At 37.8% G+C, this 17,675-nt stretch overlaps 1 protein-coding gene across 1 annotated transcript in view; it reads right to left on the bottom strand.

The window, feature by feature from the left end:
* Window positions 1-17,675, bottom strand: part of LOC149154422 (uncharacterized) — a 281,090-nt gene that overhangs the window by 170,395 nt on the left and 93,020 nt on the right. The gene's annotated exons all lie outside the window — the stretch shown is intronic.

The following is a 17,675-nucleotide window of genomic DNA, read 5'->3' as shown; positions in this document are numbered from 1 at the left end:
TAAGTCACTGTTTTGAAGTTGGGCCAAGGCTGTTTGTGATTATGTTCTATAAATTTCAGAATGAGTGCAGCAACAAAAGCAAATAAGCAGGTTAGAGGCATCTAAAGGATTGTGTCTCACTGTTTAACAAAAAGTGAAAATAGGAAATTAAGATGGAGTCTGATAGCCCATGTTTAATTCTGTTGACACACAGATAAATAAATTGTTTTGAAATCTCTGAAGAATATACATGGTGGTGCCGCAGGATAAAGGTTATAACTAAGTAGCACTTACAGACCGTATCCCTTCATCTATGATCACAAAGAAGATTTCCTATGACACAAAATCATTGTAAAGAAAGCATAAGAAAATAAGCTACACTTTATTTACCCTTCTTGATTTCAACCTATTTTCAACAGTGATAAGGAAATCTATCAACTGTAATGCAATAGTGAACGTACAAAACTATTAGATATTGTAATGCCTGTTTCATTAATGTATTAAGTAATAATGTAATAAAGTGGAAACAAGTTGTATGCTATAAATGACATTAATGATAAATGTAATTCAGAAATTAGGTGAGCGGTTTCTAATGCGAATAATGGAACTTGCTACATGTATATACAACAACCCTTTAGTTAATTGATGCACATTGATATGATACTTCTCTCATTCAAACTTATAAGGAATTTTAAGTTTTTTTTTCATAAAGGCGTTAAAGAGTTCTGTTTTTTGGAGTTATAAACAATTTTTTTTTTGCAATTATAAGGAAATATGGCAAATATTAATAATTTCATGATGCCCGAGTCTCATAAATTAAATGGTAAACGTTTTCTTGACTCGAAACAAAAACTGGAGCAAAATTTGTCTTATCACGATCTTTGCGAAATCGTTACATGGACAACTCCAAAACCAAATCCTATGTCAAATGACTAAGAAGAAATATAAAAATGTATCACTTATTCTTACCTTTGCTTTGGATGATGATATTCTTCCTCACATCAATGGTATTACCACTGTTGTTGAGGTTTGGTTTAAGTTAAAGAATTTGTATAAAACTTCAAATGAACTTCAAATTTTATTTGCTGACCAACCATTCTATTTAACAGCCTACCTAATGAGTATCAACATAGTCACTTCATTAGGTATGAAGCGAATAAAGTTCCTTCTATAAATTGATTACTCCAAAAGACTTGGAACATAAAGATATCCATGAGGATACAAATATTATATTAAATATATGAATAAAAACAAGAATGAGAATGAATTACAATGAGAACGAGAGGCTTGCTTATATACCACGCAAGTGTCTCTTCATGAAGAGTCATGTCTCATTTAGACATGCCTCTTCAACCTAATTATTAACTAACCAACTATTATTTATGATTATTATCTTTTACATTATATTTATATTATTTATATATTTTATTCGTTACATTGCCTCCTTCCTCAAAAAGCTTTGTCCTCAAAGCTTGTTGATGCAAAAAGGCTTGATCTCTTTTTCGGCTTCGAATGTCTTTCTCTCTCGGAATAGTCATCCTCGTCGATACAAGTTGATATGATCTTCTAAGTGACAAACAAAATTGTCGCACTCAGAAGGGATCAGACCATCCGAGATTAATCTTCTGTATAGTATTTTGATCACTAGAATTTTGTAACGACTTGTTAGCATAAGACTGGATTGAGATTACGTCACTATTATCCGGAACATCAGTTTGTTGTTTTGGTTCTGACTGGTTAAAATAGGTAGCATGGTTGATTTGTCTATTCTCATGATTCGGATGCCGATATGGAACCTTTTTGGTTTGATTTCTCCTTACTAGGCATGTGCCAATTTTTATATTTTCTTCTGGCAAAGATGTTGTTGAAATGGTTATGGAACATTCACTTGGGATGTTCATTATCTGAACTGCAACGTCTACGTGTGTCGTTTTTTCAACTGACTTGTCTTCTTGAGTTGTCACATTCACTGGATCGGTATTTGTTGTTTTGTCATCAACTTGAATTCCTACATTTGATACTTCTTTCTCGATAAATTGTTGTACCTTGTTTTCTAATGACTTCTTATCCTTCTTAAGTTTCTTAATTTGCGTCAATAATTTTTCACTATGATTTTTAAGTCGAGAAACTTCTTCATTTTTGTCAATAGTGATTTTGTCAATTTCATTTTGCATATTTTGTAATACTTTTTTTTTCTGATATATCTTCTGGCATCACTGAATTAGGTTTCAGTGTAACATTTTGGAGTGTTATTTTCTTCTTCTTGTAAGAAAATGTTAAAAACTTTTTCTTAGTATTTAGAATAAAAGAACCTAGAGTTTTCATCCATGGTGATCCCAAAACAATGTCACTGTCGTTAAAAGATAAGGTTTTCACAGTGAATTGTGAGATAAAAGTATAATCTCCAATATTTATGTGTAGATTGCTTATATCGTATTGTTTGCCAAAAATATTTGTTTCAACTATATTTGATTCATGAATCACCAATTGATTAGCACATTTAGGACTAACATAGAGATTATGATGTCTCTTCCTGCGAGTGATCCTTTGATGTTAAATAGTGTGGAAACACATGTACTACGGGTTTCAGGAAACCTTTCATTACTAGTCTCCATTTTTGCCTTGATGTTTTTATGTAAACAATATGTCAACTGGAGCTATTTTTATTATAAAATATCACTTATTTCTTCTATATATATTTTTCAAATATTCTCCTTTAATTTGGATTGTTAAAAACTTGAATACCCTTTTATTAAAAAAATACTCCCTTGATAACTTTTAATGTCACCCCACTTAATATAAAAGTCACACTTAATATAAACTTTTATGATGTCACCACACTTAATAAATATAAAGGTCACGTCTTTTCATATGACACGATCACGATGTCCACAATACCTTTTAAGTAAAAAGTAATATTTACCTTTCACGTAAGAGCTTTTGTATCCCTGTTTTTCTTTAACTTTTAAAATACCATGGGCTATTACCATGGGTTGTTTTTAAAACCTCTTGTAAAAAGTAATATTTACCTTTCACGTAAGAGCTTTTGTATCCCTGTTTTTTTCTTTTAACTTTTAAAATACCATGGGCTATTACCATGGGTTGTTTTCAAAACCACGGGCTTCTCCACATAAAAAATTTTAAATATACTTGGTATTTGTATCCGTTTTGTTTTTTCTTTTACTTTTTTTTTCTTCTTCTTTTTTTAATTTATTTACTTATATTTTTATATTTTTTTGGTTAATTTTTTGTTATGGTCAAAGGCCTAAAAAAACGGAGAAAAGGAGAAACTCCCAAATATTTAGCGAAAAGCTTGAACTGCAACAGCAATAAATTTGACGAAGAGTCGATAGCCAAAGACTTGGATCGGAGAATGAGCTTTGTGCACCGGTTAAACAACCTAGAGGACCGAACTGCTCTGATACCAAATGAAGCAAACAAAGTTCCTTCTATAAATTAATTACTCCAAAAGACTTGGAACATAAAGATATCCATGAGGATACAAATATTATATTAAATATATGAATAAAAATAAGCATGACAATGAATTACAATGAGAACGAGAGGCTTGCTTATATACCACGCAAGTGTCTCTTCATGAAGAGTCATGTCTCATTTAGACATACCTCTTCAACCTAATTACTAACTAACCAACTATTATTTATGATTATTATCTTTTACATTATATTTATATTATTTATATATTTTATTGATTACATGGTATCTCTTCTTGAAATTAACTTTCACATTTGAAGAAGTTGTAGGCTTGAGACTTCAAAAAATGCGGAGACTCTAAAAATAATGAACTTTCACCAAATTAAGATTTGAAGACATAGAGGAAGAGGTCATGACAGATGTCATCGAGGAGGAAAACATAACTGGCATCAAAATCAAAATTGGAGGCCAAATTCTTCAAATCAAACATATACTTCTCAAAGTTCTAAGCATTGCAATTATTGTAGCAAAAAATTCATAATGAAGAAGAGTGTTATATTAAACAAAGACACAAGGGTAAGAGGAATAGAGGTAGAGAACATCACAAAGGAAGACGTAGCGGGGGTAGGCATCAAAGTCATTTTGTACAAAGTAATACAATTGTTCCACAAGAACCTACCACTAATTATTTGTATATGGCTTCTCATATTGACATCTCTACTTCTCAATGTGTCTAGTGCATTGATTCAGGAAACACCATGCATATCACTCAAATGCATGAAGTTTTTTCAAAACATTTTCCCTATGATAACAAGATTATTATTCATGGAGATAACCGTATTCATGAGATACAAGGATGAGATGATGTACCTACGAGAGTTTCAAAAGGTTGCATCAAAAATATACACAATGTCGAGTATGTTCCTGGCTTAAAAACAAACTTGTTTTCTATTAGCAAAATTACCATTGAAAATTATATTGTTGTGTTTGATAACAAACAATGTTTGATTAAAGATCATCACAACAACATCGTTGCCAGAGGATTGTGCTGTAATGATATGTACATGTTTGATGGTATTCCGAAGCAGCAAGAAGTTTTTTTTACCATGTTCTACTTAAAAAAATAAATTATAGCATGAAAGATATAGTCATATTAATTACTTTTATTTGAAGTTGCTTCATAAACATAATTTGGTGAATGGATTGTCTGACATTGAAGAATAAAAAAGTGTATGTGAAACATGTCTCGCAAAGAAGCAACATTGATTCAAATTTTATAACAACAAAACCATGACAATTCAATTACTTCAATGAATTCATAGTGATGTTTGTGGTCTAATAAAAACTCAATATCCTAGAGGTGCTCCGTTGTTTGTCAAATTCATTGACAATTTTTCCAGAAGAATGTGGGCATATTTTTTGAAAAACAAATCAAGCGTATTTGCCATTTTTGAGCAATTCAAGGCTATGGTTGAAAATGAAAGTGATAAATGCATTAATGTGATCAGGAGTGATAGATGAAAAATTACACTTGGAAGTTAAATGAATTACCCTATTGGTTCTAACTTCTTAGTGATAGAGGAGGTTATAGCCTATTGGTTTAACTAAGAACCAATAGGCTATAAACAGGTTTATCACACAAATTTCAAATCAAATGGTTCTATTAATAAATATAAAACTAGGCTAGTTGCAAAAGAGTATACAAAAAAAAAGGATATTGATTATGAGAAAACATTTGCTCCTACTACAAAATTAAACACAATCAGAATGTTGTTAGCTCTTACAGCACAGCCTGGATGTCAAGTGCACCAAATGGGCATTAAAAGTGCATTCCTTAATACAGATTTGGAAGAAGAATTGCATACAGAGCAGCCTAAAGGATTTTCCATAGGAAAAGAAAAGTCAGTATGTATGTTGGTAAAGGCCTTGTGTGGATTAAAATACGCCCATGGAAGATGTAATCAAAAGATTAACAAGTATCTTAAATCAAGAAATTTCAAGAGAAATCATTCTAAACATACTGGTATATCTGTAGTAACTCAGCCACTGCTGACTGGAAAAAATAGAGTTTCCCTGCCTGTCTGCTTCTATTTGGAGTTTGGAATGTGTATTGTTTTAATATTTTCTTGAATTTTACGTGCATGCAACATATACAATCAAAAATGCAACAGCACCAAGCAAAAAATGTGCAGGAAAACCAATTAGAGTTGTTATTTCAAAGGGACAAATTCAATACACATGCCTGGTATGATCAATGAATGATGGCTTGTTGGGCTTGAAGCTACCAGCAGATCTGGAAGCAGCACGAACCCTTCGATGTTATTTATACCTCCTTACTTTATTAAATCACCACTGTGCACAGGGTCTTGGTATTTGATATTTGTTGCCATATTCACACCCTCAAGTATCCACAATGGCTAAAGCAACCTATAGGAGTGTACCGACAGCACAGTTATCTTTATCTAGTAGTTGAAGGTCTCCTCACCAAAACTGCCTTGATGATATCTCTTCGATCTCAACTTCAAGTACTCGGATCCTCAATAATACCTCCTTATAGCTGTTGCAACACTTCTATACCTCCTCTGGTTCAGGATCTGCCCGTTATCCTTCCTGAAATTCAATTTCTTCACCCCCAATCGTAAGTAATGAATGCAGTCACTGATTCGGACTGAGCTAGGGTGTTGTATTCCAAACTGGGCTGTAATCCACCTTGTTGTCGCCCGAATTGTACACTAAATGTGACTTGTATCCCTGCCCTCTCCATTTAAGCTATTTCCTAAATGCAGGCTAAGGGGGGTAGTCCCTAAAGATGAAATGGTGAGAAACCCATTAGAAACCAACAAGTCCAAGAGATACAACTGAATGTCCTAGCAACTTGGATAAGAATTATGTGACAAGGAAGATTATTAAGCACAAAGAGATTAGATTTCTTACGATATAAGTGATAGACCAGTGCCTTCAAGATTAATTACTTGCATAATAGAGATTAATATATCAAGTTACCGGATGAATGTTGATTTGGGGTAGCATCGGATGTGCTCTAAGCCTCAAATTTTACAGGGAGGTTTGGGCACAGGTATTCCAAAGAACCTAGAAAGCGTTTTGAGAAATTCCACACAGAAGTGATTTTATTACAATAATTAATACTTTTAATGGGGTTCCTAAATCTTAACTTAGGAAAATTAAAATATTATTGGGTATTAATCCAATCAGGGGTGAAACTTTTAGAAAAAGCCACGGATCGAGCCAAAATGATCTGAGCCTTTGATTATGATTTAATCTAGGTCGTTGGTTGTCCAACAAGAAGATATAAGAAGGGGCTTGAGGGTCATTTGGAAAATACACATAGAGAGATAGAGAAAATCGATTTTTAGTAGTGAGAAGTTCTCAGGAGGAAAAATCGATTGAGGAAATCTCTTGCAATTGAGGGGCAGGGATAGCAACTTCCGAAGAGAGAGATTCTCAGCCAGAGATACATCAGCAGAGAGAGGCACTGAGTGATCCAGAAGCCTTGACACAGAGGCTGACACAGGGCCGGGAGGGCCACGGAGAACCAACGCAGAGGGAGAGAGAGGAATCTGAAATCTGCAGAGGAATTCAATTTTCAAAAGCCAGAAGCTAGGATGTGAGACCGGGAGGCCGAAATCTAACTTCCTGTGCAGCAGATCGACCAGCCAGAGAAGTGACACAGCACCCAGAGAGATTGACACTGGGCTGACGCAGACATAGCGCAGAGGCAGCCAGAAAAGCCAGGGCGCAGTCAGTTTGGGGTTGGATCAACCAAGATTTCTCATTGATTGTGTGAGGTAAAACTCACAAAGCTTCTACTAGTATTTCTCTCTGTAACTAAATAACCCTATGAGGTATTCAGTGATGTATTCAGGTTTTGCTATTGGGTTTTTTTGGGGACTTTTGTCCAAAAATAATTGTGTCCAGTGTTTCTATCTTCCTTGCTCAGTTTCTATGTTTCTGAATCATAATTAAATTGGTGTAGGTTGCTTCAATAATTTACTTCAATGTTTCATTAAGAAATCTAAAATAATATTGTAGTGCAATTTACAATCTAGGAGAAGTAGATTCAATTGGTTGCAGTAGGATTCCAGAGATTGTTAGATTCTAGGAATTTTCACATGGTATCAGACTTGTTGATGTGAAACAGGGAAGAGCAGATCTAGCATTGAAGCAAGGGCCAACTTGTTGCAGCAAGCAGCAGTTCCAATGCCCTGAGGGATTGCGCAGTTCTAGCCAAGAGGGCTATATTTTTGTAGGTGTCTCTCTCTGAGTGAGCCGATAGAGAGGTAAGACTGCCAAATCGAAAAACTTGCCAAGGCAGTGGGAGCTACACAGAGCCACGCAGAGCTAGAGGGGCGCGGTTTCTGCAAGCTGAGTGCTGGGCAATATAACCGTCAGAAGGAAGAAGCAGATCGCATAGTGAGGGAATACTTCCTTAGTGATTTCTTGCCGAGGAAATCAGTATTTCTCATTTGTTGAGTAGCAGAAGAGTAGCAACTTACCAGGGAGTGCGTAAGGCAGCCTAGGAGCTACACAATAGGGAGAAAGAGGGAGTTGTTCGACATTTTTCGGAGGATATGGAAACCAGTGGCTTGAGGGATCAGGAAGGGTTGGACAGGGCTTCCAACTATGCCATCTAGAAGGCTAGAATGACTTTCCTTCTAGATGAGCATCCCTTTAAGGCGTATGTTGATAATATGGTAGCTGTCCCGACAGATGCAGATCCGCTGAAGAAGTACAGAGCTGAGATGGTTAAGGCAAAGAGGATGATCCTAGATGGAGTTAAGGACCATGTGATGTGCCACGTTGCTAGCAAAGGGACTGCTAAGGAGATGTGGGATGCCTTGGCCACATTGTATCAAGGATCTTCCGAGCAACGGAAGATGTACTTAGAGCGGAAGTTGAGTATGCTCAGATGCAGAAGGGAGAACGTGTGGATCTGTTCATCACAAAACTGAAGGAGACTGATGACGAGCTATTAGCTACGGGAAATACACCTCAGGATTCGGAGTTAGTGAGACTGGCTCTAAATTCCATCTCGAATGAGTGTCAAATCTTTGTCCAAAGTATCCTGGGCAGAGCAGCATTGCCAAACTAGGACGAGATGTGGGCAGCTCTGAAATGAGAAGAGCTGAGGAGAGATCTGCTGAAGGTCAAACTTGATGGGAGCAGCAGCAGCAGTGGGTCAAAGCCCAAAGTAGAGGAGGAGGATAACGTAGCCCTTGCATCAAAGGGACAGCAGGGGAAACAGAGACGAAAGAAGGACATCGAAGTGCTTCAGATGTGGCGAGATGGGCCACTATGCATCCCAATGTCCTTTGAAGAAAAAGGACAAAGATGAGAAGCATGATCCTAACGTTGCAGCCACAAAGATCGAAAATGAGGAGTTTGTCATGACAGCGAAGACACCTCCAGGAGGGAGGTGGGCTGATATAGAACTGTAGTTTGATAGAGCTACAGATGGGCAGGATCCTTAGGGAGCCCACATCTTGGATCGTCACCTTGCAATAGAAGCACATGAGGAGTAGTAGTGGGATGGTGGAGTTTTAGTTGGTGCCATGGAGTGTTGAGTCGATAGATGCAGTGGTTACTAGAGCCAGATTGTGAGCAGCACAGAGTAGAGAGGCAGCAGTGCGAGGCGGCACTGTGTAGAGCTTCAGCAACATAGTGGTTTCAAAGGCGACGTGGGACTAGCAGCAGTCAAGATTTCAGCACCGAGGTGTATCCACTAGATACTTGTCCAGTTTTGGGTGTTTTCAGTTGCTTCTCTCAGCAACTGAGTTGCAGTACGGATGCAGTGTTAGCAGTGGCAGTGCTAGTAGCATAGCAGATGCAGCGTTTGAGAGGGAGTTGCAGTACAAATGTAGCATTGGCAGTGGCAGTGTCAAAGGCAGCAGTACAGTAGCAGCAGCAATGCAATAGTTGATGGACAGCATGCCGGACATTAGCAACGCAGAGGACGATGCTTCAGAATAAAAACAGTATGCAGTAGCAGTGTATTGCTAGAGCACATTCCTTGCTAAGAGGGAGTGTTGATTTGGGGTAGCATCGGATGTGCTCTAAGCCTCAAATTTTGCAGGGAGGCTTGGGCACAGGTATTCCAAAGAACCCAGAAAGCGTTTTGGGAAATTCCACCCAGAAGTGATTTTATTAAAATAATTAATATTTTTAATGGGGTTCCTAAGTCTAAACTTAGGAAAATTAAAATATTAATGGGTATTAATCTAATCAAGGGTGAAACTTCTAGAAAAAGCTACGGATCAAGCCAAAATAATTTGAGCCTTTGATTATGATTTAATCTAGGTTGTTGGTTGTCCAACAGGAAGATATAAGAGGCTTGAGGGTCATTTGGAAAATACACACTAAAAGATAGAGAAAATCGATTTTCTGAACTGAGAAGTTCTCAGGAGGAAAAACCGATTGAGGAAATCTCTTGCAGTTGAGGGGCAGGGATAGCAGCTTCCGGAGAAAGAGATTCTCAACCAGAGATACATCAACAAAGAGAGGTGGTGAGTGATCCAGAAGCCTTAATGCAGAGGCTGACGCAGGGCCACGCAGAGGGAGAGAGAGGAGTCTGAAATCTGCAAAGGAATTCGATTTTCAAAAGTCGGAAGTCGGGGTGTGAGACCGAGAGGCAAAAATTGAACTTCCTAGGCAGCAGATCGACCAGCGAAAGAAGTGACGCAGCACCCAGAGAGCTTGACGTTGGGCTAACGCAGACATAGCGCAGAGGCAGCAAAAAAAGTTGGGGGCAGATGGTTTGGGGCTAGGTCAACCAGGATTTCTCAGTGATTGTGTGAGGTAAAACTCATAAAGCTTCTGCTAGTATTTCTCTCTGTAACTGAATAACCCTGTGAGGTATTCAGTGATGTATTCAGATTTTCATACTGCTTAATAATAATAAACCCTCAGAGCTATTGTACCGGTTTTCCCACATTGGGTTTTTCTAGGACTTTTGTTCAAAAATAAAAGTGTCCTATGTGTTTCTATCTTCCTTGCTCAGTTTCGATGTTTCTAAATCATAATTAAATTGGTCTAGGCTGCTTCAGTAATCTACTTCAATGTTTCATGAAGAAATCTGAAATAAGCTTGTAATGTAATTTACAATCTAGGTGAAGTAGATTCAGCAGGTTGCAGTAGAATTCCAGAGATTGTTAGATTCTAGGAATTTTTGCAATGAACAATTGTTGCAAGATGCAAAATCTATCCTAAATGAATTGCAGGACCTAATCTAATGTGAGATGCAAGATCTTAGTTAATTTTAATTAGATGCCTAATCTAGGTGAATCCTTCTTCTCAATTGTTTTGAAGATAGTAACGAACGCAAGTTGTAGAGAGAAGTCCACGAAAGGGAGGCTAAGGCCTCATTATCGATACCTCCACTGGAGTTCTAACCACCCAAGTGCCTCCGTTCCTACAAGGGATTGCCCACAAGAGAACTGCAAGGTCACCTGTGTTAACTATGAATGAGGGCCTAGACTTCTCAAACTGGGCGAAGAAGGTGGTTCTATCTCTCTTACAACCAAGCTTATGCTTGGAGGTATACTTTAGAGATGCACTTTTAACTTATAATGAATATGCAATTAATGATGGATTGCTTCAATGAGATTACAAATATATTATCTCCTCCACTTGTGACTGTGATATCTTAAATTTCACTTATCAATTCAAAATCACAAGATAACAATAGCAACAAATGAAGCATTTTAGAGAATACTTGAAGATTATCTAAAATGAAACAAGATTAGCAATATCAATCATCCAAGGTGCTCATTAGAGTCCTATTTAACGTTCTCTTATGCTTATGTTTCTTAAAATAGCAACAAGCACCAATAAAACAATGAGATTGCTAACAGTGATATGTAATGCAAATAGACAACATTTGAGATTCTATGCAATAATGCAAAAATTCAAGGATGTAAATGAGAGATGCAGGGGTTAGGATGCAAAACAAATTGGCTGTCCTCAAGAACAAAGAGAGATTAATGCAATCATTCAACCAATGCACCAGATTTATTCTAATCAGATCAGTATACTTTCACTGCAAAATCAATCCCAAAAATCACTTGCAGATCGGCCAAGTCAATATTTGTTAAGCCCTTAAGTTAATGTTTGGTTCTCCTTTAGGTGTCTTAGGTTTAATAAGATTAGATCTAGGACTTTTTAAGATGATTTTGAGATGATTTATGTCACTGTTGTGATCAAGTCAAGAAGAGAGGGAGTGCAAGAAAAGACGAAACCCTTGAGGCCTTGAAGCCTTCTCCCAAGAATGAGTATGCCAAGTTGAGACACCAAAGAGGCTTATCACCTTCCAAACACATGCAAACACCAAAGATTAGCCTTCAAACCCAAATATAATGATAGATCAGACCTTCAAATGTATGTGGCTAGGCCTAGAAGGCCTCCAAATGCTAGCAGCCAAGATTATAGGGCTAATGTGATGGATACAATGGTTTTCCAAGCCCACAAACTTGTTCCAAATTTGATCTCAAACCTGCAAAACAAATTTGTTAGCCCTCAAACAAAAAATGACAAATTACCAATGATGAATCACTACAAAACCCTTGCTAAATTTGCGATTGAGCCTGCAAACACAGAGTTAGAACCAAAATCAATTTGCAATGCAATTTCCAAGCTACCAAAGGTTGTGTTAGGGACTTCAAGAGCAATCAAAGGTTGCGACTAGGTCTTTATGGCCTAATTGGGCCTGCGGCCTAGTCCTAGAGGCCTAATAGGCCTGCAACAAGAGTTTATAGGCCCTTTAGGGGCTGTGGCTATGCTGAAATAGGCCTATTAGGCTTGCGGCCAAGGCCTAAAACCTTCAAAACTCTTGTGGTACCTCCTGTAGGCAAAAATTGTTAAGTTCAAGCTCCAAAATTACTCTAACCTCAAGAAATCCACCTGCGAAACCACTTAAAATGTTAAATCTTATGAGAAACTCGATCTATGCAATGAATTAGGCCCTTTAGGGCTAGCAGCTCCCACAAGGACACTAGGCATTGAGATTTTGGGATATTTGTCTTGTAGATTAGGGTCTCTAGACCTAGATCCACCTCCAAAAGTTGAACGAATTTGTCCTCTTGGCTGGACGACTCCTTCTGTTGGACACCTAATCCTAAGGGTTGGTGTGGAAGCTAAACAGCCAAAGGGAGTCCAAGGGACCACTTGGAATATGAAACCAAGGGTCAATCCTATGTATTATAAATGTATATCATGTCAATAATAGATGTACTCTCATGCTTATCATTCATACTCTGTTGCTGCCATGTATGTATTTAACATGGTATCAGAGCTGCAGTGGAATTTCTGGCCTGCTCTAATTTGAGCCACTTGTTTTGTGGACTCTCTAAATGTCAGCTTTGTCTCCCTTTCCCTCTTCCCGTGTGTCAGAACTACCATTATTATTCTTGTTGCACGCTGTCCCACTGCCTTCTTTAATTTTCAAGTTGTAGACCTGCACCAAATCGTTTCAAAATTTATATCTCTACTTGTCACATTGTTTGTCAGTTTCCTACCAGAAATAGTTGTTTGCATTCCAGATTGTAAGCAGAAACGAGAGCGCAGCAAAGAGAAACGGAAGTGTCAGGAGGTTTACAGTGGATGTTGAACATCTCCACCGACAAATTGTCTCTGAAAAAAAGATAGACCACGGTTTCTATGGAGAAATGGATCAGATTGGTAAATCCTTGCGCAGCGTGTTTGTGGTGTAGCCTTGGAGCAGTCTTGGTTTGAAGAAAATGGTGCGGTGAATGGTATGTGTACATTCATCTCCCAACTCCTGGTTTTAATATTGTAATACTGTGTAGTGACCTTCACTGTGGTGGCGCCGCCCGAACCTGCACTCTCCTTACTCCACGTTAGTCCATACTCCACAATTATAACGCTGGTATATTGTTCCCTGAATGTTGGTGCGCATCCGAGGAAATCCGATGGTCATACCTCCCTCGGATTCAACTACACACCGCTCATTGTTCACTGGTATCAATATAATACTGCTCTCCCATACCATACCATCATACCATGCAGCGGAACATACGTCGAATATATGTATCCACTCCATGCTCACAATCTCATTGGTTAATGCATACCACTGCAACCACCCATCATGGCCCTGTAAACCGCCTCCTCGCGCTGTGTGCATACCATGTTGCCATACCACCTCTACTTCCACCGCTTCCCGACATATCCCAACGTTTCAGTCGATATAATGACTGTCCTACACCGCATGTCTAGTCAATACATATAACGCGTAACGTGGCCTGACAACAAAAATTCCTCACTGTCGAATATGAAAGGAAACGCTTCGGTGAGTAGAGGAAACGCTTCCAACAGGAGCAGAGTGGCAATGATAACAGACTCGTCAGCTTGATCTTCTTCGTCCATATCGGAATGAGAACAGGGATTGGGCAGACCACCGACTTCGGATTTAGCACCATGCCGATGCAACGATTGTCGCCTTACCTTGCCTTTCCCTTGCAAAAACCAAAACAAATTCGAGGATTTCTTCACCGAAAGGAAATTGCCTCAGATAAACAAATTGAATGGTATTGTTAGCGCTGGTTTTGATGGTTGAATGTATTCCATTGCATACATTCTCAATATAGTAAAGAGAGAACTCTAAGAATTTGGAAGAGTTGGATTGTGAATGACGCAAAGCAATGCGAGTACTTATAAAGCAGTGGATGGTATGAGTAAATGCGCTCATTGTTCAATCCTCGGTTCACCGCAATCTCCGTCGTCGATAATTTTCATACGTGGAAGAAGTCAAAGGTTTGATTGGTATGCACATTGTTCACATGCTGCTATGCATTGAACGATTTTTTTGAAGGCCGATATTTACACCACTCCGTTGACTGAAAAGACTGTGTAATGGCTCTGCGTTAATGGCCACCGTGAGACCGTTTGCACAAACAACCTGCGAATGAAGCATTGCATTGAAGAACCATGAATGTTGTGACTAATTTGAATTGGTATCAAATTCATGTGTTGAACTTCGTTGACTGAAGAGATGTATTAATTGAATGTTGCGTATGAATGTTTGCATTGGGCATTGAGCTATTTTGAAGGGTTGCACTATTTTGAAGGTCATTTCATATGTGTTCGTTAATTTTTTAAAAAAGGGGCCATATGGGATATAATGTGGATGGAATATATAATTCATTTGTTGAATTAGTGTTCGTTGATTTTCTTAAAAAGGGGCAACTCTCCATATTTTTATATCCCAGGCAGTGATCTCTAGTGAAGATTGGCTCTTCTTTTTCACAGTGTGAGTAGTTTGAATAATTTGAGAAGTAAGTGCATTGAAGCAACGAGTCATTTGTTGCGTTGAAATTGGTACTGCGTTGTCTACTACAGTGACTTGGTGATATTGGTATCCTACTACTCATCTAATAGTTGCAGCTATTTATCATTTTATAGGTCAATTTGTAGTTGAAGATAACATCATTTCTCTGATTATATTGGTTTGAAATGGATCGAATGGATGATGTATTGAAACTACTGAATAATTTAATACATTCCACTGTTGATGAGATGGTTAAGATCAACAAAACCTCTCTTTCCAATATTAAAATTTGTCTCCAAAATGCACAGGAGAATATTGAGTTTTTGCAGCTTGAGACAAAGCTACAACAAGAAGAGCTACAACATCATAAGCATCATTCTGTTCAAAACATTGAGATAGACTCCCATCAGCAGCAAGTCAATATTGTTGAAGTTCATTCAGATATAGTACCCAATGAAGCAGCAGAGTTACATGCAGATGCAGAAATTCAGTCTACACTTCCCAAGCCCACCATCAGACCTTGGGAAGAGCTTGTCCATAACAAGCACAGAACTGGTCTTGGATATGAAAAGGATGTGTCCTTTCATATTCCATATTACTCAAAGCCCATCCAATTTCAGAGTGTTAGATTTCTTCATGACAATTGACCTTCAGCTGTTTCAGATTCTGTTCCTTTTCCACAGCAGCAATAACGGAATGTTAAATGCCAACATTGTGACCGAGTTGACCATGTGAAAGATCACTGTTTTGATCTTCATCCATGTAATCATTGTCATAAAACCAGTCATTCTTCAAACAGGTGCTTCAAAAACAAGCCTCCTGCAAGAACAAAGATTCATATTAGATGGATCGCTTCTTGGCAATGAACTTCAACAGCCAAGAAGATATTTCAGTCATATGTCAGAACCTGTTCTAGAGTATTGAACAATCTTGTAGTTGACTTTTCTCCATCATCTTACCTTGAATTTGACAGGGGGGAAGCGATGGCCATCTACAGGCTGCAAAGCCACATCAAGCGAGCCTGAGCCACAACCTGCCATACCAGATTCAGAGTTGTAGCCAGACACAAAGATGCTCTTGAGCATGCCTTTAATTAGTGATGCCTCTTCAAAGAATTGGCGACACTTCCTTTAACAGAAGACTTCAACTTCTTGCCAGTTTTGGAAGAGTTCCAGGAATTGCATTAAGCATTCCAGAGTTGGTGGTCATCCTTAAACAACCCCCCTTATACCAACATTTCAGAGGAGCACATTTAGCCTAGTGTTGCCATGCATTTTTGCACATTTTGTATTATAGCTCTCTTCTTGGACTCATACATACCCCTTCGAATTAAGGGGGGGAATGTTGGACACCTAATCCTAAGGGTTGGTATGGAAGCGGAACAGCCAAAGGGAGTCCAAGGGACCACTTGGAATATGAAACCAAGGGTCACTCCTATATATTATAAATGTATATCATTGTGAATAAGAAAAACAATCTAATGTTTATCTTTCATATTGCCTCCGCCATGTATGTGCTTAACACCTTCGACGGTGAATGGTGCCCAAACCCTAGCCATCTAGGCTGGGTGAGGGCTAGGATACTCTAACTTCAAATTTCTTTTTGGGATTTTGATCCTTGACACCTGCAAGCTAGATAAATAGAGTCGATCCACAAAATCTAGAAAAATCTCAAAGTAAAAACCCCAAATAGTTATTTACAATATCTACAAGAAATTCCAAGCTCTAATCAGCATATAAATCATTTGTAGTCCAAGCAGATTTTGAAAATAAGTGAAATTAATATTTTTATTTTAATATACTAGCCAAATCATGCACCACAAATCGTTAGATCAAGCTGAGAAGCCAAACAAGGTGAAGATCTCTTCAAAGTCTATGTACTTGGGGGTAGCCCAAGGGTTGAATCTCCTGATGATACACACTTTGGAAGATAAATTGTTCAATTCAAAAGGGGTTTAGATACACACTTCAAACCCTCAAGATCTAGAGATACTTACTAGATCGAGTGAGCAGAAAATGCTTCTCTAGAACCCAACACCTAAAGCAAGATACCTATGTTAATAGATGATCCAACCACTGGCTATTGAAACAACAAAATTCAATATTACACAATCAAAGCATTAAAATTGTTCAGCACATACCATAAATCATTGATAAAAAGACACTTCGAATTGAAACGCCAAAGACTTATGCTTTATTATCAAAAGAAAAATCCCATAAGAGTTTAGCTCAGTACATCAAATCATCTTGTCAAATGAGGAGCAAAATGCTTCCTTATATAGATAATGAGAGGGATCAACCCCTCCAAGTGGAAAATAACGGCTAGTAGCTCGATCCATGGCTTGATCCTCGTGAAAAAAATTATGATCCCTTGACTAGTTGGCACAAATCTCCAAAAGAATTTGATTTTCCTCGTTTACTGTGCTGGAGGGATCGAACTTTGACTTCTGGACCACCGAAGAATCCTCAAAAGTAGAAATATCGTTACTGATGCAAAATATTTAACTGCTTGGTCCAAAATTTTGATTTGCTAGAGAAAATACTAATAGCCTTCTGGGTCCAACGAATTTCTGGATTGGACCCTTCTACCTTGGAAATGAGGCTTTTTATTTTGACTTGAATTTTTCCCTTTGAAAAATGGCCTCAATATTTTTTTGATGATCTTTCCACTTGGAGGGTAATTAATTTTTCCCTTCATTTTACTTTTTGGACAATTCCTAGGTAATTTTCTTTTCATTTTTGTCATAAATTTAATTAATAGACTCAAGAGGGAATTACAAATATTTTTCCACCCTCTAAGTGGGTCTAAAAATTATTTTGGTAATGGTTTTCTAAATTCTAATTATGAGGAACCATTCACCAACAATATTTCTAAACACACTTTTACATCAAGATATTACAATAATCAACCCTTAGACACAAACCCTTTAAGACTCAACCAAATTCTGTGACTCAAGACACATGAT

This window comes from Pinus tabuliformis, chromosome 9, assembly GCF_031772625.1.
Source record: "Pinus tabuliformis cultivar Carrire ecotype Pingquan chromosome 9, CPIR1, whole genome shotgun sequence".
Taxonomy (NCBI): domain Eukaryota; kingdom Viridiplantae; phylum Streptophyta; class Pinopsida; order Pinales; family Pinaceae; genus Pinus; species Pinus tabuliformis.
The sequence above is the reverse complement of the archived record's forward strand: the minus strand, read 5'-3'. Positions and strand labels throughout refer to the sequence as shown.